The sequence below is a fragment of the Hippocampus bargibanti genome, linkage group LG11 (assembly GCF_051943395.1).
Source record: "Hippocampus bargibanti isolate YZ-2025 linkage group LG11, ASM5194339v1, whole genome shotgun sequence".
In the NCBI taxonomy this organism is placed as follows: domain Eukaryota; kingdom Metazoa; phylum Chordata; class Actinopteri; order Syngnathiformes; family Syngnathidae; genus Hippocampus; species Hippocampus bargibanti.
The window spans coordinates 6,874,882-6,883,314 of record NC_142744.1 but is presented as its reverse complement, the minus strand read 5'-3'; the positions used below and the strand labels follow the sequence as shown (position 1 = coordinate 6,883,314).

Sequence of the window (8,433 nt, the reverse complement as noted above, 5' to 3'; positions counted from 1 at the left end):
ATAATACACACTGGGGAAAAACCATTTTCCTGCTTGGTGTGTGACAAAAGCATTTCATCTTGAAAGTTTAAACAACTTTTTGCATGCACAACCATTAAACAATCTGCATTCATCTTGACATCTTGTAGCTCAGTATTTGTTATTCATGTCCGAAATAAATATAATAATAATAATAATAATAATAATACATTTCGTCTGTGTAAGCTCTCAGTCGTACAGGAGTGATCCATTGATGATGAAAAGGTTTCTTCGGCCATCATCTGTACTTCTTTTGAAGGTGTCGGACGTTTCGCTTCTTATCCAATATGCTTCGTCAGCGAACTCAATTCTTTTGCTGGTAGTTTCGGCCCTATATATACTCCTACTGTCTAGACGTGGCAGTGCCGGACTCTGCTATGATTGGTCCCTGCTCTCGGGTTGGGGGGAGCAGAGGACTACTCCCTGCGGCTCCACTTATTACTTCTTTTGTCCTGACTGATAAAAAGACTAACATCGCAGATATAATACTAGTGAGCCTCAATCGGCAGTACATATGCACCTCGAAGCTAGCAACCACTCATTTGATGACAATGAGGTTAAAATCTTTGCGAAAGAAAATATATGGTTTGAAAGGGGAGTAAAAGAAGCTATTTTCATAAAACAGCAAAATGCTTCACTAAATTGCCATGGTGGGGTGAGGTTCAATTTCGATCGCTTCGCATGATATTTTTTCTGCGGGTGAGCAGCGGCAGCCGCACGCGCTAGCGTTCACTCAACCTGGAAGTTGATGCTCTCTTGCTAATTCACGGAGCTTCATATATGCTTCATATGTCGTGTCCTTCACATGTTTCGTCGCTTGCATACAGCTCAAATTGATATGGAACGACTTCTTTAATCGATCGCAAACCACTTATGCTTTCCCCTTCAGAACTAGTTGAATCATATTGATAACTGGATAAGTAACAATAACGGCCTGTCTCCGAATCTGAACTTTCTGAAGCCATTGTTTTGATTCTGGAGCAAGGTAGTTTGTGGGTCAGAGTCGCTGGATTCGCTTTGAACGATGATGTCACGAAAAAGGGGGCAGGACTTTCTGAATCTCTCAAATTCTGAGCTCATTCGTGGCAGTTTTACGCAACTTTAATCATTTTTATTGTTTTTTACGTTTGACTAAAAATATCAGCCCTCGTGTTTTGGGTATTTTAGATGCTATAAAACGTTTTTCTGATGTCAGTTCGGAAATAAAAAAATGGTGTCCGTTGTCCTTTAAGACAACAAAATAATACACACTGGGGAAACCATTTTCCTGCTCAGTTTGTTGCAGTTTCTGTGAGAAATCACAATTAACAAGTCACACAAGAATCCACACTGGGGGAAAACCCCTTCTCATGGTCGGTGTGTAGTAAGCTTCACACAAAGATCCGAATTAACAAGCCACACAAGAAACCACACTGGGGGAAAACCTCTTTCCTGCTCAGATTATTGCAAGAGTTTCTCTGACAAATATCATGTAACAAAACACACACACACAAATCCACAGTGGAAAAAAAAACATTTGATGCTCAGTTAGTGGTAAAAGATTCTCTGAGAAGTCAAGTTTAAGAAGACACAAAAGAACATACAGTCAGGCAGAACATACAAGAACTCAAGTCTGTGTGAGTCCTTGAGATGGATATCCTTCAGTAATGTCCAACATATGTCTGATTTCCCCAAAAATGTGATTACGGGTATTGTACTTACATTTCTGCTTTGCAATGACGCCCCCTGTTGGAATATTGGACGTACTGTATTTGGAACAAATATGCCCAGTGGAGTCGAATTAACACTGTTATTAGACCAAGACGTGACCTTTAATTAAACACATAAAATAATTGGGCAGCCCCTTTTTTGTGACCACCCAACTGAAAGTTTTTCTGACGGTTGTTTACATTTGTTCGATGTGCGAGCATTTTTCCCTGAAAGAACTTTTTTTCCTCCCTATAAGTTGGTTAGATGTTTCTATTGTGATTAGCTCACCTACAATAACATAAGCATCAGCAAGGATTGAATATAATATCCTTCAATATTGTACAAGATCATACATTTTCTGCAAATTTGTGATTACTTAAATTTCTGATTTGCAATGACACCTCATGGTGAAACATTGGACTTACTGTGTTTGGAACAAACGCCCTGTGGAGTCGAAGTAAAAATGTTGTTGGGCCCAGACGTGACCTTTAATTCAACGCATCAAAGAATTGGGCAGCCCTCTTTATCTGTGACCACTCAACTGAAAGTGTTTCTGACGGTTGTTTGCGATGTGACATTTTTTCCCTACAATTTTTTTTCCTCCCGATAAGTTGGGACGATGTTTCTTTGTAATTAACTCGCCTCCAATAACAGATGCATGAGCAAATTCTACGATTGATTTTTTTCACCCCCCATACACACCCTTTCTTAAAATGTTGAATAATCTTGAAAACTTTTGTGATTAAATGTGAAATTAAATTGAATCATTGGTCACTTTTTTGAAAACGTACAAGCCGGCAGTGCTGTGTGATTTCGAACTGTATTTTGCTTTTCTACTTTCATTTTTTTCAATAACTTTGCTGCTGTGAAATGTAAATTTCTCTACTGCGAGACGAATAAAGGCAAATCCAATCCAACTAATACCGTCGATGAACAATTGGTATTGATTGAATAAACAAAAGTTCACATTTCCGGAAGTGGAAACGCCACATTTTTCATGACTGCCCTCTTCAGGTATGTAGCGTCGATTGCAACAAAAAAGGTAGAACTTCGAAACGAAAGTCATTTTTAGGTTTTTTGGACATACAGACCTCCCGTATCTTGCATTGCCATCCACTGCGCATGCGTGTTCAAGACCTTTCCCCGTGTTGCTGGTGCACGAAACTCACGGAAAACGCGTGTCTCTTTCGTCATTCAAGACACCACAAAAGAGGAAGACAAAGAAAGATTACAATCACGTTGGTTTTTGATTAAGCGTTGAATGAACCGCAGGACGTCGATCGGAACTTTAAAAGACTCATTACAACACTTTGGGGAATTGTTGAAATCGTCGTGGGAGAAATGTCTGCAATAACGACACTAAGATACGAAGAGGAACTTTGCCGAACAAAAGAAGAGAACTGCAAACATTTTCAAGTGCAAGGCGACTTTTGCAAGCTGCCGCGAGTTGTGCTACGCAAATCCGGTTTGTACATTTACTCTCACTTACCTAGAAAACAACTACATGTACTTTCAAGTGCAGTGAAGAAAATACGTATTTGAACACCATGGTATTTTACCATTTCTCGCACTTAGAAATCATGTAGGGGTCTGGAATGTTCATTGTATGTGCATGTCCACTGAAAAAGAGCAAAAAAAATCCAGAAATCACAATGCATGATTTTTCTCACAATTTATTTGTGTCATACTGCGGAAAATAAGTATTTGAACACCTGAAAAATGAATGTTAATATTTGGTACAGTAGCATTTTTTTGCTATGACACAGGTCAAATTTTTCCTGTAGTTTTTCACCAAGTTTGCACACACTGCAGGACAGATCTTGGCCCACTCCGATACACAGATCTTCTCTGGATCAGTCACGTTTCCGGGCTGTGACTGAGAAACGCGGAGTTTGAGCTCCCTCCAAAGATTTTCGGTTGAGTTCATGTCTGGAGACTGACAGGGCCATGCTAGAACCTTGATAGGCTTCTGAAGGAGCCACTCTTTGGTTTTCCTGGCTGTGTGCTTCGGGTCGTCGTCGTGTTGGAAGACCCAGGCACAATCCATCTTCAATGCTCTGACTGAGGGAAGGAGGTTGTTCCCCAAAATCTCACAATACACGGCCCGGTGCATCCTCTCTTGAATGTATTACACTCGTCCTGTCCCATGCGCAGAAAAAACACCTCTCTCACAGTGGACATGCTCCTGTGTCTTCCAAACATTAATTTCCCATTGGAAACCATTAAAATGAGAAGAATCCATTCCCAGGTCCCCCTAAAACATAATTTTCTACGAAATAAGCCTTAAAACGACACAAATATACTTTATTTTATGTACAATAAATGTTATTGTATTGTAATTAAAGAAATAAACTGCTGTATAATGAAGTTGTTTTATTTACTTTTGTCACAGCAACATTCAAAAGAGCAAAAGCTATACTTTTTGATGACAATGCTCTGGTGTTACCGTGAAATGGGCATCTCTTTCACACTACACAGCTGATGACTCAAAAATGCAGTCGAGTCGGGGGAGAAAAAAAACGGAACAGAAATACCTTTAGCCACACGTAGCAATGGTCCACTTAGCATACTGGTCCTGGGACGCTAAGTCACACAAATGCACACCTCGTTCACGTTTCTCGATTATCTCCTTCTGCTCCACCGTAATTTTATTTTGTGTCCTCTTCAGCTGAACACTAGCCTGTGGTGGGGTCTTTTTCGGTCCCATCACAGCAAAAGACAGATATACTCAGAGAAAGGGGGTGTGAAAAAGTAGGCCGGCAGTCGCGCTGTTCGGCCGTGTACTTTGGTGTTGTTCCGCCGAAAATTAGTCCGCCAGCTATTGTGGCGCTCTGTGTATTTCCAGAAAAATAGTTTGTCTGCCAAGATTATATTCTCGCGAATTTAACGTTCGAAAGGCGAAAAGTTCGTTCGCTAAAGCATTCGTAAGCCGAAGTATCACTGTACTTCTTTTCTTCACTGTATTCGTTTTCGAGAGAATCTTGATTTCACTATGGCATTTAATTTGACCAAACTGGGTGTGTCTTTGTTTTCTTGTGCCCTGCAGACGTCAGTGAAAAATATCTTTGTCCCGAGCAACGGGAGAAAGATTCTTTTTGCACTCAAAACGTAAAGGAGAAAGAGGGGGAGGATATAAACAAGATGACATTGACCTTTGTCCCTTTTAAGAGTGAAGATGAAGACATGGGTGAGGGCGAGGAGAACACGGGTGTGGAGCCTCCGAGCTGCGGCTCAGATCAACACATGACAACAGAAGGTGATGGCACACCATTGGGGACAATCTCAAGCACATACTGTAGAGACGACAACCACATCATTACACTCTGACAACACGAATGACGATGAACAAACTAAAGATAATGTTAATGATCTCATCGTGGGGGGAAAATGATTCAAGAACTGTGGGAAAAGCTTTTGCCTGCACACTTTGTGATCAAATCTTCTTTGAGTTGAACAAAACAGACCAATGCTATGCTGGTGTTTAACCAAATGAGATGTGTGTCTGTCTTCATGTGTCCTCCAGACATCAGCAAAAAATATCGACCGGAGGCAGAGTCCTTTCGTATTAAAAATGAGGCTGGGGAAAAGCCCCTTCACATCAAAAAGGAGGAGGAGGATGATAGCAAGATGGCAGTGACCTTTGTTCGTTTCAAAAGTGAACAGGAAGACCGAGGTGAGCACGAAAGGGCCAGAGGGGAAAAGCCTCCAAGCAGTAGCACAAGTCAAAGTATCACAACAGAAGATGATGGAGACCACCTTAAACCATCGCAAGCACATCGGGATGACACATCATCACACTCTTCAGACAATGACGACGACCACGATGATTATGATGAACAGACAAAAGGTGATCGAGGGTGTCACACTCGCAACAAATGCTGGGAATGCTCTTGGTGTGGGAAAACATTCAGGTCCAAGAATTATGCAGAAAGTCACACAAGAATCCACACTGGGGAAAACCCCTTTTCTTGCTCAGTTTGTTGCAAGAGTTTCAGATTTAAATCACAATTAACATGCCACACAAGAATCCACACCTGGGAAAAACCCTTTTCCTGCTCGGTGTGTGGTAAAAGCTTCACTAACCACTCCACACTACGAAGACACAAGAGAATCCACACTAAGGAAAAACCCTTTTCCTGCTCGGTTTGTTGCAAGACTTTCAGTCTAAAATCACAATTAACATGCCACACAAGAATCCACACTGGGGAAAAACCCTTTTCCTGCTCGGTGTGTGGTAAAAGCTTCCTACGCAAAGCAGAATTAACAAGCCACACAAGAATCCACACTGGGGAAAAACCCTTTTCCTGTTCGATTTGTTGCAAGACTTTCAGTCAAAAATCACATCTCACACGCCACACAAGAATCCACACTGGGGAACAACCCTTTTCCTGCTCGGTGTGTGGTAAAAGCTTCCGAGACAAATCAGTCTTAACAATCCACACAAGAATCCACACTGGGGAAAACCCCTTTTCCTGCTCGGTGTGTGGTAAAAGCTTCCAATGCAAATCACAATTAACAAGCCACACAAGAATCCACACTGGGGAAAAACCCTTTTCCTGCTCGGTTTGTTGCAAGACTTTCAGTCAAAAAGCAAATTTCACAAGCCACACAAGAATCCACACTGGGGAAAAACCCTTTTCCTGCTCGGTTTGTTGCAAGACTTTCAGTCAAAAAGCAAATTTCACACGCCACACAAGAATCCACACTGGGGAAAAACCATTTTCCTGCTCAGTTTGTTGCAAGAGTTTCAGTAACAAATCACATTTAACACGCCACACAAGAATGCACACTGGAGAAAACCATTTTTCCTGCTGAGTTTATGGTAAAAGCTTCCGCTGGGAAGTCAAGGTTGAGACTACACAAAATAATACACACTGGGGAAAAACATTTTCCTGCTTGGTGTGTGACAAAAGCATTTCATCTTGAAAGTTTAAACAACTTTTTGCATAGCAACCACTCATTTGATGACAATGAGGTTAAAATCTTTGCGAAAGAAAATATATGGTTTGAAAGGGGAGTAAAAGAAGCTATTTTCATAAAACAGCAAAATGCTTCACTAAATTGCCATGGTGGGGTGAGGTTCAATTTCGATCGCTTCGCATGATATTTTTTCTGCGGGTGAGCAGCGGCAGCCGCACGCGCTAGCGTTCACTCAACCTGGAAGTTGATGCTCTCTTGCTAATTCACGGAGCTTCATATATGCTTCATATGTCGTGTCCTTCACATGTTTCGTCGCTTGCATACAGCTCAAATTGATACGGAACGACTTCTTTAATCGATCGCAAACCACTTATGCTTTCCCCTTCAGAACTAGTTGAATCATATTGATAACTGGATAAGTAACAATAACGGCCTGTCTCCGAATCTGAACTTTCTGAAGCCATTGTTTTGATTCTGGAGCAAGGCAGTTTGTGGGTCAGAGTCGCTGGATTCGCTTTGAACGATGATGTCACGAAAAAGGGGGCAGGACTTTCTGAATCTCTCCAATTTTGAGCTCATTAGTGGCAGTTTTACGCAACTTCAAATCATTTTTATTGGTGTTTTCCGTTTGACTAAAAATATCAGCCTGCATGTTTTGGGTATTTTAGATGCTATAAAACGTTTTTCTGATGTCAGTGAGGAAATTAAAAAATGGTGTCCGTTGTCCTTTAAGACAACAAAATAATACACACTGGGGAAACCATTTTCCTGCTCAGTTTGTTGCAGTTTCTGTGCGAAATCACAATTAACAAGTCACACAAGAATCCACACTGGGGGAAAACCCCTTCTCATGGTCGGTGTGTGGTAAGCTTCACACAAAGATCCGAATTAACAAGCCACACAAGAAACCACACTGGGGGAAAACCTCTTTCCTGCTCAGATTATTGCAAGAGTTTCTCTGGCAAATATCATGTAACAAAACACACACAAATCCACAGTGGAAAAAAACCATTTGATGCTCAGTTAGTGGTAAAAGATTCTCTGAGAAGTCAAGTTTAAGAAGACACAAAAGAACATACAGTCAGGCAGAACACACAAGAGCCCAAGTCTGTGTGAGTCCTTGAGATGGATATCCTTCAGTAATGTCCAACATATGTCTGATTTCCCCAAAAATGTGATTACGGGTATTGTACTTACATTTCTGCTTTGCAATGACGCCCCCTGTTGGAATATTGGACGTACTGTATTTGGAACAAATATGCCCAGTGGAGTCGAATTAACACTGTTATTAGACCAAGACGTGACCTTTAATTAAACATTTAAAATAATTGGGCAGCCCCTTTATTGTGACCACCCAACTGAAAGTTTTCCTGACAGTTGTTTGCGTTTGTTCGGTGTGACATTTTTTTCACTACAAAACTTTTTTCTCCCTATAAATTGGGACTATTAAGTTTTTTTTTGTGTGATTAACTCGCCTACAATAACAGAAGCATGAGCAAATTCTACAATGGATTTTTTTTCACCCCCCATACACACCCTTTCTTAAAATGTTGAATAATCTTGAAAACTTTTGTGATTAAATGTGAAATTAAATTGAATCATTGGTCACTTTTTTGAAAACGTACAAGATCCGTACTACTTTCATTTTTTTTTTCATAACTTTGCTGCTGTGAAATGTAAATTTCTCTACTGCGAGACGAATAAAGGCAAATCCAATCCAACTAATATAGTCAATGAACAATTGGTATTGATTGAATAAAGAAATGTTCACATTTCCGGAAGTGGAAACGCCACATTTTTCATGAC

The 8,433-nt window shown here is 40.7% G+C and overlaps 1 pseudogene across 1 annotated transcript; it reads left to right on the top strand.

Annotated features, from left to right (window-relative positions):
- Positions 1 to 2,862: 2,862 nt before the first annotated feature.
- LOC148891346 (uncharacterized) lies at positions 2,863 to 8,327 on the top strand (annotated as a pseudogene). The gene is made up of 3 exons (XR_016116379.1): positions 2,863 to 3,172; positions 4,754 to 4,963; positions 5,231 to 8,327. The product of XR_016116379.1 is annotated as an uncharacterized LOC148891346 (transcript).
- The last annotated feature ends 106 nt before the right edge of the window (positions 8,328 to 8,433 follow it).